The 18,130-nt window shown below is 37.9% G+C and overlaps 1 protein-coding gene across 9 annotated transcripts in view; it reads left to right on the top strand.

Moving 5' to 3' along the window:
* sulf2b (sulfatase 2b) overlaps positions 1-18,130 on the top strand; it is a 137,992-nt gene that overhangs the window by 21,342 nt on the left and 98,520 nt on the right. For all 9 annotated transcript variants that reach the window (XM_084098808.1, XM_084098807.1, XM_084098796.1 and 6 more), the window contains one exon: positions 7,921-7,979. The gene's annotated coding sequence lies outside the window, so the exon portion shown is untranslated. The remainder of the gene's footprint in view (positions 1-7,920; positions 7,980-18,130) is intronic.

The following is an 18,130-nucleotide window of genomic DNA, read 5'->3' as shown; positions in this document are numbered from 1 at the left end:
TGGGGAGAGAAATATAACAAACAAGGTGAAAATCACCAGTTCAGTCACTTAGAAAAGAAACAGCACACTGATTTGAAGTATGATCCATGTAGAATTAACCGTGTGATTTGAGTTACACACCAAAGTTTAATATTTTGTTCAAATCTCTTACCCTAATTAGCAGTAATAATAGTGATGGTACCTTAGCAAACACTGCTAATTACTGTTCCTGGGTCTCTGAGATTTGAAACGTGCAAATGTTTGCTTTTCTGAACAATGCTTGCTAAGTTTATCCTCCATAAATGAGTAAAAATTAGTCATGTTTGTCAAAAAGATTGCATCAGTCTGTTAACCCTTTAGAACCTGAAGCTAAAATAGGTGTTTTTCACATATTTTGATTTTTTGACTATAAAATTCTTAAACAATGTGCTATCTTCATGTGCAAGGTTTCATCTTTTTCAGAAATAAATTAACTTACAGTTATTGACCATTACTGTGTGTGGTGAGTTTGTAAATAGAATTTAAATAGACAAATTTACGAGAATAAATGTACTGATTTTTATTAGGAAAAAAACAGAAAAATCATGAACGAAAGAAACTGACACTTTAAAGTTGAAAAATGAAATATAATACATATATACAAGTCTATTTTGTGACATTGGGTTGCACAGTTTTCATTTGGACACCTTTTTTCATACACGCACACACATAAATGCATGCATACATAGGCACACACACGCACACACCACATGCTAAGATACGTGAAAGAGTAATGGCCAATCGCCTCCCAAGTTTCATTAAAAATCAATCCCAATCCCCTCTTCTCTTTGATAGTGCAAACGGTTGAAGAGTTACGGTAAAATGAATACAGCTTGTTGGTATGTGTCGGCGACGACACAGCCGCTTTTAAAGGGTTAAATGAGATCTGCAGTATTTGGCTTCATGAAGGTGTCAGGCCTTTGATAAGGTCCAGCAAGACCTTTACCGCCCTTGTGCTTGTTTGTAGATCAGCCTTATAGATCAGGAGAAAATTTTGCAAGCCTCTATATTGTGTTTGCATTGAACGCCCTCGCCACACTCACCTTCTAGCGCCTCTGTTTTAGTTTTTCTATAGCTCTGTGTCAATCAGTTAGCCATGGTTTTCCCCCTTACATGTGACTGATTGCCTGGCTCATGTGTGAGTGTGTGGTCGGGCACTTGAAGGTCAGTAAGATGATTACTCTTGTGGGATTTCTGTGCTGTTTATCCCCTCTTTCCTCATCTGTTTTCCCCCCTTTCTCATCTGTTCCCAGAGTAAGTGTTGATAGGACCGTGCCTGCTTTTTAAATAAGATCTGGCAGTTGTGTTACATGTCCCTGAGATTGGATTTTGCCAAACTAATTTCCAATCTCTGTCTCCCTCACACACTCCATCTTTCACTTACTTACTCTTTCTCTTTTATCTTTTTTATGTTGGTTCGCAGCTACCCGATGGATTGATCAATGAATTTTAATTTGGGCCCAAGCATGATTTGTTAAAGTTTACTCAGGATGGAAAGGCGATACCGAGATGGGGAGAGGGAAGGAGAGATAATCATAGTGCGGCCTGTGCTGGCATTCATTAAACCAGCCCGACTGGACTAGTCTAGCGGGGTTTAATTGGGTGCTTGAAAGGCCTCTGGAATCAATTGACTCTGAGAAAGGGATGAAGAGCGGATGAGAAATAGAAACAGTGACGGGATAGCAGATGGAATTAAAACTAGGCTGCCTGAAGGTTGCAACTCTCCTTGAATTGATTTCTGGACTAACAGAGGAAGGGCGGCAAAGTTTTTGCTAAAATCGAGACAGAGTAAACCCAAATCATGCTTATTTCTGTACTTCGAATGATCACCAGTTCCTGAAGTACTGTGGTCCTTCAAACCTTTGAATGTCATTGCATTTTAAAATATCAAACCAATTGGCATTCAAAATTTCACACGATTTTATCACAAATGGAGATCAAATGTATTGTGACACTGGTTGTCAGATGTTATCGGGGTTAATGTGATTAATTACACCTGTGGGTACTTTACTAGCAGTCCACTCTCATGTGACCCACGACATCAGTCATGTCACTGTTCTTCGCCATTTATGAATATGATGACTCCTCTCCTGTGGCCTCATGGCACAGTGAAGTGCTCATCAGATCCACACTTTAGAATCTCAGTGGAAGCGGTACATTTTTCTTTAATGGTTTAATGAATATTCCAAAATTGGACATTTATTCATTTCACAAACTGCTTTTTGGAAATTATGGAATAGGGAAGACGACATTTTCAGGCACAATGACTGAAAAAAATGGCTCAAAATAGGGAAGTTAGTTCTGAGAACAAAAAAAAAAAAAAGAACAAAAAAATTATATATATATATATATAATTTTTTTTGCTGATGCCAGTTGGTTTGATAATTATATAATGATGATTTATAAAAGATTCATGATCTAGATTTAGATTCATTGTGCAGTGTAGACAGAGGCATGATTATAATGGGAGTTGTGGCGAGGATCACTGATAAACTCACGCTGTGTGATTGACAGCTCCAGCGAATATAAAGGGAGTGTTCTTTGATCGCTTTCTATATATAATTTAATCACAAATTAAATAACAGATTATTTTCATGCCACTGAGAGAAACAATGTTAGGTTGATCGTTTAGTCACTGGCTTGATTTACTGACGCATAAACAGCAATAAACGATTTTGAGAGAAAGAACGTCTGACTGTACATTAATAATTACATGTCAGAAATCACTGATCACCGATCAGGCATTAGATTTAACATAGAAACTTGCTGCATTACTGTCAGGTCCATATCTTACAGTAAAAAAAACTGTTTGCAAAACTGATTTACCAAAGAATCCACAGTGAAATATACCAAACAAACAAATAATGCTCAAGTGAGACATTCACAATGTTGAAAATAAATAACCACATTCCTAGCATTAGGATCCTTTGGAATGTAATGTTATTTTTCATCCAGTGATCCTGTATCTCTCTTCTCACTAACGCACCAGTGGGCGGGGCCAAAGATGTGATGATGTAGAAGTAGGCTTTGATTTGATTCTGCAGAGGCGGTCTTTCGTTGCACTATAATAACGCCATATTGAGACAAAATTCTAAACGAGTCGTTTTCTGAGCTTGGATTCAATAAAATATGTTTTTGGACTAACAAGGACGTTTTGAGTTCTGAAACAGGATGTTTTTACATTACAATGACCTCTTACATGTCAAAAGTTTAATGATTTCTTAATTCATGACCACAACATACTGACCACAAACCTTTGAATGGTACTGTATATGTCTCACTAACACGTGCATTAAGGCCCTTGCACACTTGAGTCCGAAATTTCCGAAAATAAATACGACCTCACGTTATGTCAATCACGCTTGCACACTGCCTCCGAAACTTTCGTCCGTCAAAAAAAAAATTCGTATCAGGTTCGATTTTCTGCGTTTTTCGCATCCGTAGCAAGCATTTTGAATGGTGTTTTGGCAATTCAGAGCCACCGAATCACGAATGCGAAAAAACGCATTGCGATAATTTCGGACTCGGGCCTTTACTCCAGCTCGATCAGTCTGTCTAACTGTCTCACTCAAGAACACACTCATATTTTTACAGCGTGGCTCAGTACGATTGCAGGCAGGAGGTCTGGTGTGGTTCGCCATTTCTTTTTTTAAATTGCCCCACGGACCAGCAGTCATCAGCTTGTCTTACCAGGCTCAGCAACTATCTAAATTATTAATCTAAGTCTGGGAGCGTGGACACTTCACAAGAAAACCCCAGAGGCCAGACAGGTCTACTGTCCAGACAGAGAGACAGCGCATATCAGACATTTTACCCAGTATCTTTTTTTGATAAATGTAATGTAGGTTGGAGCAGTGGCCCTGTGGTTAGTGCTCCAGACATGAAAACCAATGAAAGAGAAGCAAGCTCAATTCCATCTCATATCGTGTACTGATCCCTCTCTTCTCCCTGATTATTTCCTGTCTCCTCTCAACGTATCCCTGTGTCCAAAACCTTAGACTAGTCAATGACTGAACAGGCAGCGTTTGAGTATGAAGACGCCTATTAAAGAAACTTGTTTTACACTGGAAGTCAATGCACCATAACACCACGAATAAAATAAAATGTGATCTACATGACTATACATACTATTTTTCACTCTCAGGTCAGTCCTCTGCAGCTGATGTGCTGTTAATCGCTCGCGAGGTCGTCATGTGCGTTTCCTTCTCTCTTCTCCGAACAAATGAGTCAGTATTTCTTAAGTGTTGTATTAATTTCTGGCTTGTTGAAGAAGCCGTGCAGCAGCAGGAATTAATTGCTTCTTTGCAGTGGTTATGTGAAGAATCAGCATGCTGCGTGGTGATTAAAAGCGCTTCACATGGAATATGAATAAGAGCATAAATCACGCCGAGCGGTGGGCCGCGTAATGAGAGAAACCACTCGCGTGGCATGTCTGGGTCAATCCACGATCTCAGCGATTACTGAAGGTCATGGGAGGGAAGCAATCGAGATCAAGAAGATAGCAGCACTTAATGTGCATTACATGAACTGAAGTCAAATCTGTACCACTTTTGCATGTTTTGATTTGTGTATTTGTTTTATTTTGTGTATTTGTTTTGCTCTGCTTTTTGCTTTTGTTTGTTTGTTTTGGCTTTGATTTTTGTTTCGCTTTGATTTTTTTTTGCTTTGATTTTTTTTTTTGCTTTTGTTTGTTTTATTGCTTTGCTTTTTGTTTTGCTCATAGTTTTTTGTTTTTGTTTTTGTTTTCATTTTTTTTCTTTTCTTCAAAAGTCAGAAATGTGAGATATAAACTCACAATTCTGAGAAAAAAAGTGTTTTTTTAACTTGCAATTCTGACTTTATAACTTGCAATTGCGAGTTTATATCTCGAAATTCGGAGGGAAAAAAAGTCAGAATTGTGAGTTAAAAAGTTGCAATTATCTTTTAATTCTATGGCGGAAACAAGCTTCCATAGTTTAGCTTTTTGTTTTGCTTTGCATTTTGCTGTCATGTTATGCTTTGACTTTGCTTTTGTGTAGTTTTTGTTCTGGAATAAAAAAAGCAGATAGTCCAGCATGTTTATGCATTTTACCTTTAAATTCTGTACTAGTGACATTTAAGGGGATCTTCAGGTTGTTGTATCACATTTCTGCTAAGTGTGATCTTCCTCAAGTACACCATTAGAGGCCTAGATCACAAAAATAGAACGAGAGATCAAGAAAGAGAGGAGAGAAATCATGACACATGGAAAAGGGTGACAGACAGACAGAAAGGGGATGAAAGCCGCCTGTGTATCAGCTTTCTCTCACCTATCCATCACCTTGGCGGCAGCAGGTCTGTGGTTGGGCCTGTTTGCTGTCACTGAAGCTGTAGTGAGGGAAGCAGCCATTTCACATCATTGATTTACATTAGTCAGAGAAGAAAGCAGAAGAATGACTGAAGGGAGTGACTCACGCACACACACAACCCCTTGTGTGCAGCCTTTTAATATTGCATTGGGTGTTTGGTGTCTGCTTTCTACTTGATGGGGTTTAATTTAATCTACGGTGGATAACTTTCTCTCTGTGTGGGGCTCTTTTCAACGCACTGACAATTACAGAGCGAGAAGAGAGAGGGGCAGAAGAGGAGAAAAGCCTAAGTAACAAGACAGAAGATGGAAAAAGAAAAGGGGGATTATGGATGGAGGAAAGCATAAGTGGGAAGAGGGAATGAGTGGAGGATTAGAAGAGTTGATGATGGAGTGACAGAGACAGAGATGTGTAAAGAAGAAGAGGAGAGAGGGTCAGTGTGGGCTCATGGCTAGAGGCAGGATGAGCGTGTGTCTCCTGTCAATGTCACCTTAACATGTCTCACTGCTGCAAAAAAAAGACACTTTTCTTACAAAGACTCTCATTGAGGGGTTGACCTGATTGGTTCAGACCTTCCTTAATTGCTCAACTTTGTCCAATAGTGTTGTATCATATGAGAACATTTTACTTCCTGACTTTTCTGCTTTAATAAGACCTGTATGTGTATGCATTGCATTTTGGCGAAGAATGATACCAAAGAATGATAGCAATTTTTATATTCCTGAATTCTATTTATTTTCCAGGAAACATTTTAATAATGTGCTTTGACTTCAAGACAGTATATAATCATTTAAGGCCATAATTCCTTTTTAATATATATATATATATATATATATATATATATATATATATATATATATATATATATTATTATTATTTTTTTTTTATTTTATTTTTTTTTATACAATATTACACTTACTATTTATCTTCCACAGTAAGAATGGTTCTTTATACATGAAAATAAATATCTGCCTTTATATTTCAGAAAGTAGGTCCCTCACAAGGATAGAGAAAATAAATATTTTGTACTTTTACAGCTGTCAAAATTAATTATTATTAATATTAATACTAATAAATAATAATTAATATTTATTTTGATAACGTATTCATTTATTTTCCGGGAAATTTTTTAAAAATGTGCTCTGTTTTCAATACAGTGTATATAACAATATATAACAGCGTATATTAAATATACGTGAAAATATATATATGCCTATATATTTCAGAAATGGGGTTCCTTTGCTACATCATCACTATATTTGGGGTTCTTGGGATCAAAGCACTTTGAAAACCCATCATAGAAATCATAGAAATTTGGGGATGTGCTCTTTTGACTTAGCAACCACCCAGAACACCCTAGCAACACATTAAAACCACTCAGAACACCTTAGCTACAAGATAGCAACACCCAGGAACCCACCCATCTGTGCGGTTAAACAGATCCAATGGAGAATGAAAGGACATTATTTGAGGATAGAGACTGGTGATGACATCAGGATACGTCGCATCATGCCAGGCTTGACCATGTTTAATCCACATGACATCACAGTGCCCTTTGACCCTAACTCTAATGCATTTTGTTTACCAAATTTCACACATTTCAGAATAGCGCACAAATGCGTCTACATCTCAACAACTGGCTTCTTGAGGCCGAAAAGAACACCAGTTCAACCCTGCTTTTGTCTCGGGTGAATGGTGGGCCACTAATTACCTCTCCTCCCCTTTCAGTGTTTGCTCTTCTGTAATACAGCTTAACATATTCACATCCCACCCTAAAGATGTTCATGAATATGCACAAGCCCCCTCAGTTTAATCCTCATGATTGACAGGCTGACATCTTAATCAGAGTGATTGATGGAGCGCTGATTCCATTCGTTTCGGACATCTCCTCCTCGCCCCTCCCTCCCTCTCTCTCCTCATGCATTCCTATGGCCGTTCCCACACTGTCATTAGCCATCACGCTAAATAACTTAACCTCCCTCGCTGAGGTCTCTTTAAGCTCTCGTCCTGATTGCTTCGTCTGAATAAACCTGTCGCGCTCTGTTTTGCGCGAGTGTGTGTGTTTGTGTGTGTTTTTGTGGTGTGGCGCTCACTAAGCCCCCCTGCTCTGGTAATTGGACCTGCTTTCTCTCAGCGGCCTCCGAGCGCAGTAGGAGCTGGCAGTGCGGCGGGGGGAAAAAAAGAGGCCAGAAAGTCATTCTGCGTGTCCAAATGCACTGCACAAATCCATGACATCAGTATTCTGGTCAGACTTTAGTTCAGACACAAAGAAAAGAAGCGAAAAAGGAGGGGAAGGCAAGAGAGAGAATACGAGAGCGAAAAAGAGGCACGCACAAAAGTCTTTTGACTAGGAATTAAATGTGGCCCGTAGCTGGCTCTTTTTTTTTTTCTTCACACCATGTCTTTTAGTGCAAATAAGTTTCAAGCTCACAGAACAGAAAAATCAATTGCCGCCATTTAGAGCATACAGCTGAAAAGAGTTTGACACACACACAAAAAACCCCGCCAAAAAACATGATGAAATAAACGCTTTAGTTTTAAATGGGTTTTGTGACTTTTCTTCCTTGTTTTTCAGAACACGGTGGAACCAGACACAACTAGACCAGCCGTGAGCCTGATACTCTGGACCGGCAGGTGAGTGACAGGATGATGGACAAATGACACAGGCACATAACCAAGTCTTAATGAGACAATGACCTCCCAGCTATATTGAACATGTTAATCATTCTTTATATTGGATAGATAAAAAAATAATTAAAAAAATGGCATTGGAACCATGGCATATTGAAGGTAATACCATGGTGATATAATAACCTGTCTCAAAGTGTTTTGAAACTTAATCTGCACTTAAAATAATTTAAATTGTATTACATTAGATACAATACAGTATATCGACCCCAGTGCAACAATAAAAAACAAGTTTGGGGTCACTCGGTAAGATTTTTGAATGTTTTGGAAAGAAAGAAGTCTGTTATTTTCACCAAGGCTGCATTTATTCGATCAAAAAAGTAATATTGTAAATATCATTAATAACTGTTTTATGTGTTAATATATTTTAAAATGTAATTTATTCCTGTGATCAAAGCTGAATTTTCAACATCATTAAATCATCATTAAATGATGATTTATATTTTAACAACCTTTTTATGTTCTAGTCATCTAGTGCAGTTTTATTACTTTATTTTACATTTATTGTGCATTTGAAAGTGTCAATATTTTTGGGACGTTGTATTGCATGGTACAGACTCATTACTATGTTCATATGCAGTACCATGGTACTTTAAAGAATGCTGTGATTAACAGGGTACATGTCTAAAAACGTACTATAGTACATATCCAAAAACATTGTGCAAAAACACCATGATAATTTGTGTGAGAGATTAAAGGAGAGTGTGTTATGATGTTTACGTTGCAGATAGGAATCGTTGATGCGTAAGGAAAAACTGAAATGATGGTATAAATATATGAATGAAATAAAAGGGGTGAAAGTAGGACACGGGGTCAGAGCTCTGTGGGGTTCTCAGCTACAAACACACGCACACAGCACAACCTTTTTGCATGGTAGATCGACCCTCACTGAAAACACACAAATGCTTCATTACTTCTGCCTCATAGACGCTTACAATGTCCTGACAAAGAATGACCTCACACACATACGGACACACACAAACACATACACATACAATACCAGTCAAAGTTTTGACACACCTACTTATCGATTTTATTAGTATTTTCATCACAAATGGAAGTATTGGAATTAGTGACCACAATTTATATTTAAAAGTGGTTCCGGATCAGCCATGGTCACCATTCACTTTCATTGTATGGAAAAGAGCAGCTTGGACATTTTGCTAAATATCTACTTTTGTGTTCCACACAAGAAAGAAAGTCATTTGGATTTAGAATATTATTTTTTTTTGTCAAAAATAAATGTTCTATGATTCAACTTTTGAAAGAATTGATGCATACATCTTGCATTGACAATGAAAATCTACACCAGCACATCCTTCCAAGACTTTCAATAAAGTTAATGTCTAGACTAAGCTACAGTACTGTGAAAAGTTTTAGGAACTTGTGTAAAAATGCTCAAAGTGAGGATGCTTTCACAAATAATGCCATAAATAGATTTTATTTATCAATTAACTTCTGTTAATTAAACCAAATCAGTATTTAGTGTGACCAACCAATGCGTTTAAAACAGCTTTTGTCATAGGTAGACTTGCACATAGTTTTTCAGGTATCTTTGCAGAAGGTTTCTTCAAGTGTCTTGCCGCTGTTCTTCTGGATTTAGTCTGTCTCAGTGTTTCTGTTTCTTCATGTAATCACAGACGGACTCGATGATGGTGAGATCAGATCATACCGGCTGTTGTCATACTCCTTGTGCATACACAAATCTCACTGGATTATTACAATTAATGGCAAAAGGAATGTTTGGAAATGGAAACTGATATTTCTTACTGACACACTACAGTGAAAGAGATAAATAACTAGCTTAAAATATTTTTTTTGTTGGTGAAAATACTAATGTGTCTAAGACTTTTGCATACTGTAGTATTGTATTGTTTTCCTCATTGCCAATTTACATGTTGAATAACTTGAATATGGCAGTGAGGGGGAAAATGCGTGTGGAAAGTGTGCAAAGAAAAGTAATGTGAAAGTATGTGCAATAAGCCTTACACTATTATGGTACTCACAATATATATAAACTTATATCTAAATATATACTTTGGCAAGTCTGATTCAGTCAAGTGTGTCCAAACTTTTGACTGGTAGTCGGAGTCAACCCGGAGGTCAGTGAACTTTCCCCTACGATTGAATCCTAGGCTTTCTGTGAATGCTTGGATCAGCTCTGTTTATTCCTCCCACACTCCCTCTCTATCCCACACCCACCCAGCAAAAAGATGAGAACATATTCTACAAAGATTCCTCTGATAAAGATCTCCCTCTCTCCGTCTCATACACACCCACAGGCTCACACAATGTGCATATGGTTTCAATCTCTCCAGCTGTCCCACAGTTGCAGTCACGAGAGGCCATCCTGGAACAGTACACTGTCTGTGTGTGTGTTGTCTCTGAATATGAAGAGTAGAAAAAGACATCGGAGGTTAGAGGAGTGGAGGATAGAGGCAATGGGTGAGAAAGAGACACGGTCTGTTTTGTCTCCCAAGGTTTCTGTCTAAGTCTCACATTCTCCTTCACACACACAAGCACACATACTCTCTAGGGATGAGATATGCTCTAGAAAGCAGGCATCCTGATTTCCCAGCAGGCTGTGCTAATGGCACATCAGGTTCAATCTGCCCCTCACTCTGTTTTGTTTCATTTTAGTTTCGCCCCGTCTCTGTGAAGTTACTGTACATTTCTCAGCCCCAGTTCTGTGGTGAGCGGCGGCTGGCTTAGTTGTAGTCTGTTCCAACTTCACACCAAGTTTACATGCACTATATTTCTATTTTCATTCACACTAAGCGGTTTGGGTGAAAAGTGTAAGGGACCCCAAAAAATCTGCAAATGCATCTGAACCATCTGACCCACAGAGAAGTGCTATCAGAGAACATGCCAGTAAATGTGCATCAACCACAGTCAATGGTTAAAAACATGATTTTGACATTTTATTTTGTCATACTAAATGCTGCATTGTCACGCTGGTGACCCTCTATAAAACCTCTTGTATTGCTAAATAAACAAATTGTTCAAATGATGTATTACGGCAGGCAATAAGATGGAGAGAAGACAATCTTGTATGAATGGGCCATTTATAGCTGTTTTTAAACTATCTGTACAAATGCTTTCCGCCTCAAAACTGCAAATAACCTCCATGTCCGCCACATTATAAACATTTTTCCACTTCACCTGGTTTGGAGGGTATAAATAACTCCTTCAGAGACATGAGTCAGTGTACTTGTTTTCTTTTGGTGTCAGGAACATCCTTCTCTTTTGTAAAAAAAAAAGAAAAGAAAAGAAAATGTTACAAGGACAGTTCTTGTTGTTTGTCTGCCACCAACCCCCTCATCAGATGTGCCAGGGCTCTTTAAAGCTGGTAAAGCATCCGTAGGTGTAAGTTTGAGCTGTCAGTCAAGCTCCACGACGCAGTGACTGGCAGATGGACTCTGTTTCTAATAAGGCCATTCCTCTTTCTTAATTGGGCACATTCCTGGTGGCGACCGGTACCCGATCTAATACTCATACAAAAAAATAAAATAATGTATAATCTTGAAAATCCCACTAGAGAGCCAGAACTAATCCATCATTCTTTTTCCTAAAGGTTATTTTTGGAGAAATAGCGCTCCTTTGAGTGTATGTCAGCAGAAGTGTTGGTTGAGGCGAGATGTGGGAGGATGTGGGATGAATAGTGTGTGTTTTTTTTAGGAGAACTTTAAGTGTGTGTTTTAATAGAGCAACAAAAAAAGTTTTCGGTTTGTGGTTGATTATTAATTTCTGAAAACTGCACAATTTTGTGTTTGGACAGAGCATTGGGCTTCTTAATTTAGATTGGCTTCAGCAAGTGTCTTGCAGTTATGTATTGGTGTGTGTGTGTATGATTTACTGTACGTTTGAGTGTGTGAGATGAGAGGAGGGGCCGTGACCCATCCCGCAGTGCTGTTTGTATTTTTCCGTGGTCTGCTGCCATAAGGACGTGTAGAGATTTGTTACCTAGGGTACCATTTATCATAGTAACAGTGTCGTGCAGGGGCAACATGGGAGGAAACCAATCATCCATCATATACATGGCCTGTCTCCACAGCAACACCACGGCCCGTGACCAGAGTCGGAAGGGCTGCTGGGGGATTGAGTGGATCGCTTAGGTTATGTTCAGACTGCAGGCAAATCTGAGTTTCAGATCTTTTCAGGTAGACTGTCCACACTATTAATTGCAAGTAATCAAATAAGATTTGTGTGTCCAGACATAACCAATGTATCTCCATGGGTTGCTTTGGTAATGACATAGTTTCTGACGAGGCTTTCAAAACAGATGCAGGAAAAATGAAGGTGCATCATATCTCCTTCTCCAAACAAGTTCCCTGTCGAGTCACGGTGCAGAAAAACTCTAAACGCAGCTCCGCGGACCAGCTCTAGTAGTATAGCTAGCCATCTGTTCAAGCATTTGATCATAACTTTGACTGACGTGTGTTATCAGCAAATCAAATTTTGATGCGTAGTGACAGAACGTCCCGGAGGCCCAGCGATGTGTCGGCGGCTAGCCCGTGCTGATGTCATCAACATGGGTGGGGGGAGGTTGCTATAAAATGCTAAATCAGATACAATACGTGTGTACAATAACAATTTTCGGAAAAAAGAACATTACGATGTCCAGAAATTATAATATTTCAATAGTACACTGGGCCATACATTTGTCATTTAATGAGATCCATGGGCGTTGGAACCATTGTATTTGGGTGGGACAGGACCCACCCACTTTTTAAGATCAATGATATTGGACCCACTCACTTTTACCGTCTCTAATTCAGCGCATTTGTCTGTTTGCTTTTCAGAGCGCCGTCAGTCAAATCCATTCCACTTGAGGAATTAAAATCAATATTTTTTTTAATTAAAATGATCCGCAAATGTAGCTTGTGTACTTTAATGGTCTAGTGGTAGAACTTTTGCTAAGCGTGTCAATATCGACCCTGCCAAGAAGTGGTGGGGACATGTCCCACCCGCAAATTACGCCTATGCCTTGATAGCTGTTATAATGCACAGTGGTGTGCGTGCGCTGTGGAAGATCAACTGTCTCGCTGGTGTTACGCAGCGTTTTTTTTGCTTTTCTATGTCAACACGATCAACGCCGAAATGAATCTGCAGCAATCAGGTGGTACAAGTAAGAGCTCTGTAAGTTATGTCCCTTTTTATTGTAATGTTATGTGCTTTGAGACATGAGGTAGTTTAACATCGTCTCATGACGCTTTGCAGACTCTGCTGTCCTCGTTCACGTGTTTTGAAGGAGGCGTGGCTTTGGAGACTCTCTGAAGGGAGGGCGGGATCTCATGCTATTCAATAAGAATTGAATCATAATACCACATAGCGATAACCAAAAACAGTTATACAAGGTGCAACATCAAAAAAGCACACAAAGATCATGAAATACGAATTAAAATTAGAATGAATAAAAAAAAGAAATAAAATGAATATATAAATAAATACACCCACACATTGCATTTGCAGTTTAGTAATCAGATAGTGACTGAAAAATAAAGCTGTTTTAGTGTTAAGTAGTTACGAAACTTTTTTAGCAGGCAATATGAAGCACTTCTGTCTCTTCTGCTAAGTGTCTGGGTGATTTATTTTTGAGTATGTAGACTTTGCACAACCCTGCAGCAACTGGGTCTTTGTAAACAATCTACTTGAATCCTTTGAGCCCTGACTGTGTGTGCACGTGTATGTGTGTGTGTGTGTGTGTGTGTGTGTGTGTGTGAGAGAGAGAGACAGAGAGAGCCCCCCTTCAGGGTGTGATTGTGAGTACAGTATTTTTGGCAGTAACTAAGGCCATTATACCAGCAAGAGTGTGGAGGAGAGAAAGTTTGAGCTCTTTTTCACTGTGTCCACCAGGAATAGCAGTCACCCCAGGGGTCTCAACAAGACTTATTTCCCCAGTTGCTTGGATCACTCTACCAGCAACGTCCGCTTTTACTAGTCTATAAAAGAAATGTGGAGTAGGGTGAATCTAACTGAAAACATGCACAGGTCATGTTTTACCCCAAAATCAAAAGTAAGTCATAAGAAATGATATTTTGTAGTAAGAAAATGAAGTCTAGGACAATTCATTATGTTTAAATTGTTGCATTTTTTTTAAATTACAATACATATATTTTTTTTGTCCAAACAAAAAAGTGGCATCTGCCATCTACCAGTGTTCATCTTTTGATAAACAAATTGAACACAATTAATATTCATGACCCATGGAGATTCTTACAATATCTGTGTGCTGAACCGCTAAAAGAAAATAATCTTCCTGAAGAGATGAGATGTAAATGACAAACTGTGATGGCCAGGATTTATGCCACACAATTCTTATCCTTTAATCTTTGGAATGGACCAGCCTAGTGACAAAGAGATTCAAACAGGAAGTTGACCTGTTTTATGGGAATTCTAAAGGAAATGAGACTGTACCAACTTTGATGTATTAGAGGAGACATAGGACAATGTGATGTCTTGATTAAAGGGATACTTCACCGATTAGCATTAAGCTTTGCATCAGTAGAAACCCGGTAGTATTTTCGAATGACCATGTTTCCATGGCTCTAAATTTAGTTAGATGTATTGTGTTCATTCCAGGGTTTGTGTTGTTACTGTTGTTAAAATTTGTATGGTTTTGTTTCCCCTTTTAGTTTCCATGGTGCTGGTCGCCTCCTATAAATTCAGTGTATGTTTTGTCTAGTGAGAGTCTTGTTACTTATCGTACCCTTGAAAAGTGGTGCTGATTTTGGTTCTCTGTCAGTTTGAGAGGCTCTAGCACAATTATGTTCTTTTTGAGTGCTGGCTGTTTCCTGTGATGTAACCCGAATGCAATATCATTTTTGGATTTTTTTCCTCTCTAATGAGGTTTGATCATTTATTTTCCTTGCGTAAGCAAGATTCAATAAAGACTGTCACAATTGAAGACCACTTTGTGGCGATGGACTCATTTTTTTGTTGTGATTGGCTAAGGCTCATGGCCGATCCATCACACAAACAAAGAAAAGTCATTGGACAAAAATACATTTATTTTGTATTATTCAAAGTTGTCTAATTATTAAAGCTGAAATTAGCTTTTTCATTTTCACATTAAAATACTTCTTCAAATCCAAGCTTATAATGTAAAGAAAACTCCTGTTTGGTTGTGCAGATTGTTTATGCTGACAAAAATGCTGGAGAGAAAAAATGTTTTTGGAAAGTTTTAATTTTAAGCTTTTAAATATCTACTCATTTAGTTTGTTAAAATAAATAAGCATATTTAATTAAATGCAGAATATACATGAAAATTGTGTAATGCTTGACAACAATGTTAATGTAAATCAATCTGAATATTCCTAAAATAGGCTTAATTTTCTTTAGAAAATATAATTGATGCATTGAATTTATCTTTTGGTTTTGGGGTATAATATTACCGGGCATTTCTTGACAGTATTTGTGAGATTGTTTTGTATGAGAGAGGGTGGGGAAGAGGAGGGTCATTCTGGACTCTGTCTTTAATAAATAAACAATAAAGAAGCCAGAGCTTCTCAATCCCTTTTATATCTCCTGTGACATTCTGATGGATTACACAGCCATCTGCAGCAGAATCTGTGTGTGTGTGTGTGTGTGTGTGTGAGGGGAGGGGGTGAGCCATATTTTACACACATACATAAATCCAGACAGGCAGTGCTTTGTTATGCGCATTCGTCAGCAGGCCATTTGGGTTAAAGGGAGTGAGAGACAGGTGAGCAGGTTGAGGGTTGTGCATACAGAACAAAGCTGGACGACAGATGAGTGATGGGGCAGAAAGAGATGCTTCAGAGAGTAAATGAGTGATTGAGTGTATGAACTTCCTTAATTAATCAGATCCTTTTAATGAGTCAGATCAAAGGTTCATGTATAATTAAAAAGCAGAGCAATAATGCACCTGCTTCATCGGGAATTATGTGTGTGTCAGGGCGAGGAGAGAAGAGAAGTGGGTTCTCTGAGTAAATCTCATAAAACCATGTCATATTTCATCCCAAAATCCAAAATAAGAAATGGTGCTATATTATATTATATTATATTAATCAAAGTCTAAATTTACTAAACGCTTAATAGTCATGAAAATAATGTCACAATGCTAAATCAATCAATCACTCTTTTTTGATTTTGGGTTTAAAGGTGACCCGTAAATGTTTTCTTGAGATTCACCCACATATAAACCAACTAGTCTAGAAACTAGAAAAGTCTCACTGTCATATGTTTCCTTCAGGGCACAACCTTTTTCAATTTATCATCTTGAACTTTAACTCTGAACGCCTGGCCTTGACCTCCATCACCATCCACATCATCAATCTGCCGTGCGCTCAGGGTCCTTTCTGTAGTCATGCCCCAAATATCAGCAGGATGCTTTCTGAACCAGTAGACACCACAGATTGTACCCTTGTTATTAAATTGTCTTTTAATATGGCATCTCTTTTCAAATTGATTGCTTGCGAAATTGCCCCTCAGGAAGATAGAAATCATTGGTAAGGTAATTATGTTAATATGTCTGCAGTCCGGTGAGGAAAGAGCCTCTCATCCACGTCTCACTTCGCGCGCTTGAGCAGCTGTCAGAAAAGAGACTTCAAGAGTAGACAAGTTTGGAGATGAAAAAAAAATGGCCTTATTTTCCTAAAGGAATGTTTTAAAAGAAGGATTTAAGCAGATCAAGCGTTTATCACAGGATTATATAAATTGTTGCTGAATGTCATTTGAATGCATTTGTATGATATGATAATCTGATCTTTTTGTGGTTCATTTCAGCACAAAGGGCTTTATATTGCAGATGACTGACTCCTTCCTAAGACTGTCCAAACAAGTTTTCACACACAAGTCTGAGCCTTTGCAACTGACATTTGTATGGGTTTTTTAAACGGACACACCTTCTGGAAAGGTTATATACAGCAGACGTTTACTGGATTTCTTCTTTGTTATTTTGTTTATTGGTTAGGACAGCCAGGCCATGCACACTACTCACCCGACCACGTCTCTGACACTTTCTGGATTTTAAACGTTGGAATAATCCTGTTATCCTGAAGCGTAAGAATAGAAAGTCTTATCTTGAGTTATACTAAATAACCTATGAATATTACTAAACAGTAATATTCAACAAAAGTATGTAAGAAATAATTGATTAGTCAATAATTCCGCTTATATTGCCATATGCATGGTATATGTACCTTATTGTTCAAAAGTTTGGGGTTTGGAAGATTTTTGTAATGTTTTTGAAATAATTCTCTTATGCTCACCAAAGGCTGTGTTTATTTGATCATAAATATAGTAAAAACAGTAAGATTGTGAAATATTATTTAATATTAAAATAGCTTCTATTTTAATATATTTTTAAAAAGTAATTTTAAAAAATGTGATGGCAAAGCTGAATTTTTTCCAGTCTTCAGTGTCACATGATCCTTCATAAATCATTCTAATATGATGATTTGATGCTCAAGAAACATGTATTATTAATGTTGAAAACAGTTGTGCTAGCCTTTGCATAGACCAATTATAGAAAATTAACAGCGTTGGATCTGAATAAAACATTCAACAATGCCAGTATGATAGCTAATACAGTGCTATGCATAAGTTTAGACACCCATGCTAAAGTTGACTAAAAAGAGGAATAAAAAAATTATCTTTTTGAAATTTAACTTAATGCCTTAATTAAAAAAATTAGGAAAAATCCAACCTTTAAGGACGCCAATTTTCTTTGTGAATGAATAATGTATCGTAAGTAAATAAATGTTCTTCCTTAAAATACAGGGTGCATAAGTCTGGACACCCCTATGTTAAATTCCCATAGAGGCAGGCAGATTTTTATTTTTAAAGGCCAGTTACTTCATGGATCCAGGATACCAGGATGCATCCTGATAAAGTTCCCTTGGCCTTTGGAATTAAAATAGTCCCACCACATCATCACATAGTCTTCACCATACCTAGAGACTGGCATGGAGTACTTTCCATAAGATCATCTCTCAATGCAAATCAAACCAGCTATTAGGCTAACTGAAATAAAACCATGCCAATCTCTAGGTATGGTGAAGGCTATGTGATGATGTGGGGCTATTTTAATTCCAAAGGCCAAGGGAACTTTATCAGGATGCATAGTATCCTGG

This window comes from Abramis brama (genome assembly GCF_963993115.1).
Source record: "Abramis brama genome assembly, chromosome: 22".
Lineage (NCBI taxonomy): Eukaryota > Metazoa > Chordata > Actinopteri > Cypriniformes > Leuciscidae > Abramis > Abramis brama.
The sequence above is the reverse complement of the archived record's forward strand: the minus strand, read 5'-3'. Positions and strand labels throughout refer to the sequence as shown.